The following is a 3,335-nucleotide window of genomic DNA, read 5'->3' as shown; positions in this document are numbered from 1 at the left end:
TGTACCAAATTCCAATTTCTGGTGGTGGTTCCAGGGCAGTGGTGCATTTACAAACACCGCAAGGGATTCTAACGGACACTCAAGAGAAGAGCTAGAACTTCAGGCCAAATACTTTATTTTACTAATAAGGAAGTAGATTCTTGTGAGAAAGACAGCCAGGCAGAAGTTTTCACTAAATCACTTTTCAGCCCAATGCATCAGGTCCTCTGAGTGTGAGGAAAGATAAGACACGCAGCTTCGAGCTGCGCTAATGAGGAGCCTGGAGACACAAGCTCGCTGCAGTGCCGGCAGCTGGCCACTCTGTCTGTCGGATTTGCTGGGTGAGTTGAATCGAAGCTCGTTTTTAATACGCTTTTATTGTTGAGTCTGTGCAGATCTAAAGGGTAAGAAATAGAAAAGCAAATAGGTTCATTTAAAAACTGTTGTGGGCCAGGCACGGTGGCTCAAGCCTGTAATCCCAGCACTTTGGGAGACCGAGGCAGGTGGATCACGAGGTCAAGAGATCGAGACCATCCTGGTCAACATGGTGAAACCCCGTCTCTACTAAAAATACAAAAAATTAGCTGGGCATGGTGGTGCGTGCCTGTAATCCCAGCTACTCAGGAGGCTGGGGCAGGAGAATTGCCTGAACCCGGGAGGCGGAGGTTGCGGTGAGCCGAGATTGCGCCATTGCACTCCAGCCTGCGTAACAAGAGCGAAACTCCGTCTCAAAAAAAAAAAAAAAAAAAAAAAAAACTGTTGTGGCCATGTTGTTCATAACAACAATAACACTCAATTCACAACAGAATTAGATGGTTTTTGATGTTGTGATCAGGGAAACTGTACCCCAAGGACGAGACGTGTTGTGTGTAGAAGTCAGGCAAGAGTGGAGGCTCGCAGTTTGCTTCTGAGCAAACTCGGAGTCGTTGGGCTCCATGGGATGGGAACACACACTGAGGAGGCCTGCACGCTGTCTGCTCTCTGGAACGCCCTGGACTTACAGAGAGGGACGTTTGCAGGTGCTCCACATGCACTGATCAGCAGTGAGAGCCAACACAGAAAGCTGAAGAGGTAACAAGCCTTAACTGTATTCCTATGTCATTTTATTTAATTGGTAAAATAATTTTATTTTCTCTCACTGCTAATTACAGGCAATAATATAACGACTTAATAAAAACAAGGAAACAAAAGTGACTTACGTGTGCAATTATTCAGTGAGCAATTTCCAAATCATAAATATACATTGCTCTGATCTGAAGGGAATGCGGCATGCAAGTGCAATTAATACATACAATTGTCAAGCTGCTCTGGGAAATAATGTGCTTTAAATAAAATAATGTTGGAGCTATCTGCAGGCCACTGGCATTAGTAAGCAGCGGTCTTCTCCTGTGAACTCCATCTTGTTCCTCTGCTGCAGACTCGAGGCCAGGCCAGAGCAGCGTATCTCCATCCAGGAGGCCAACATCAGCACAGTAAATACTGCTGTCCTGTTTGAAGGGTCAGCACGGGCAGCAGGCCCTGCAAGGGAAGGCTTGGCCTCTGTGGGACATTCTGTGAGGACAACCCAGGATCCACATTCCACCCACGCCTTTCCCTGGGCGATGCCATCCCTGCCATGACATTTAGATCATCCACCTGCCGACAGTGCCCAGAACCTGGCCTCCAGCCCAGACCCAGCCCTCTTTAGATGGCTCACCCCACATACCTGCTGGAGGAGCCCACAAGCCCTCCCAGGGAAGGTGTCCCAAATGCCTCCTTCTCTCGCCATTCTGTCCTCACTTAAGTCTTTGTTATCTCAGTAAACTGCACCGTTCTCCAACCAGTTGCTTGAATCATAAATAATAGGAAATTATTGACACCATCCTTTTTCTTTCCCTTACTTGAAATCTATCAATTCCTGTCAAACTTGCTTCCAAGACATGTTTTAAATGTCCTCACACCTCTAAGTAACAGACACCTTTTCTATAATAACTCTAGTTATTAGGCAAAGATTTTACAGTAGCCTTCTAACTGTTCTCTCTGGTTCATTTCAAAGTTACACTCAAATAACATTTTAGACTCATAGCATTCTTTTCTGCTTAAGACAGGTAAGTAGCTTATTGCATTAAATTAAGTCTAAACTGTTTAATCTGGTGTGATGATTAGTTTTATGTGTGAACTGGTCAGGCTATAGAACCTAGTTACTTGAAAAAACACTAATCTTGGTATTATTGCAAATATATTTTGTAGACGTGTTTAACATCTATAATCAGCTGACTTTAACAAAGGGAGATTGCCATTGGCCATATGGGTATGCCTTAAACAATCAGTGTAATGTTCTTAAGAGCAAAATCCTAGATTTTTTGGAGATGAAGTAAATTGCCTCAAGACTGTAGCATCACTCTTGCCTGAGATTCCAGCCTGCCTGTCTGCCCTGCAAAACTTGGAATTTCCAGCCTCCACAATCATGTGATTCAACTTCTTGAATCAATCTCTCTATCTAAATAAATAGGTCGGTGATAGAGAAACAGATTATGTATATACGAATATATGCGCAGATGTTATACACTTGAGTACGACATGCTTGTATACATCCTGTTGGTTCCGTTCCTCTGCAGAACCTGACTGATACACCTGGCATGTGAGTCATTGTAGAGGCCTCTCCCTTTCACTCTGGCCTCATGATATAAGCCTTCTCCACAGGTCACTGATGTCCAGCAGCAGGGACCATTGAGCTCCTTGAAATCTACAGCTCTCCTGCCTCAGCATCTTCAAGCATGCTCCGCCCTCCCTCAGGAACGTAAACATGGCACCCTCTCCCTGCAAGTCTCTTCCTCACCATTCAGCATGGCCATGGTGAGCCACCTTACCAAAGAGGCCATCCTGCCCACCTGCTCAAAACAGGTGTCCCTGTGTTCTCTGTCTGTTCCCTGACCTCTCTTGCAACACTTCCCACAGTTAGAAATTACGTTTTTATTCACTTATTTACAGTATGCCTCTGCCACTAGACTAGTTCCACAATGGAAGATACGGTCTCTGTTTCTGTTATCTGAAAAACTCAGGTGCCTCCCCCAGTGCCTGGTACATAATAGGATCATAAAATATATGCTGAATGGATGAATGTCCTCTTTACTCTAGAGAAACCCCCTCCCTGGATGTACGAAGTCTTAGCCACCAATTCACTGAAAGACTTTAGGCTAATACTTCGCCTCTCCGGGTTCCATATGGAAAAGATTCTGGATTGTGAAGTAATAAGAGTCTCCCCCTCCTGGGAGTGAGTTTTGAGTCTGACTGGGGTGGCAGGAACCTCCCTCAATGTGGTTTCTTACATGGCTAATGAGGCAGTGTTGACTCATTCCCACGCGGTCTCTCCATAA

The sequence above is a fragment of the Sapajus apella genome, unplaced genomic scaffold (genome assembly GCF_009761245.1).
Source record: "Sapajus apella isolate SASKATOON/1434 unplaced genomic scaffold, GSC_monkey_1.0 scaffold546, whole genome shotgun sequence".
Lineage (NCBI taxonomy): Eukaryota > Metazoa > Chordata > Mammalia > Primates > Cebidae > Sapajus > Sapajus apella.
The sequence above is the reverse complement of the archived record's forward strand: the minus strand, read 5'-3'. Positions refer to the sequence as shown.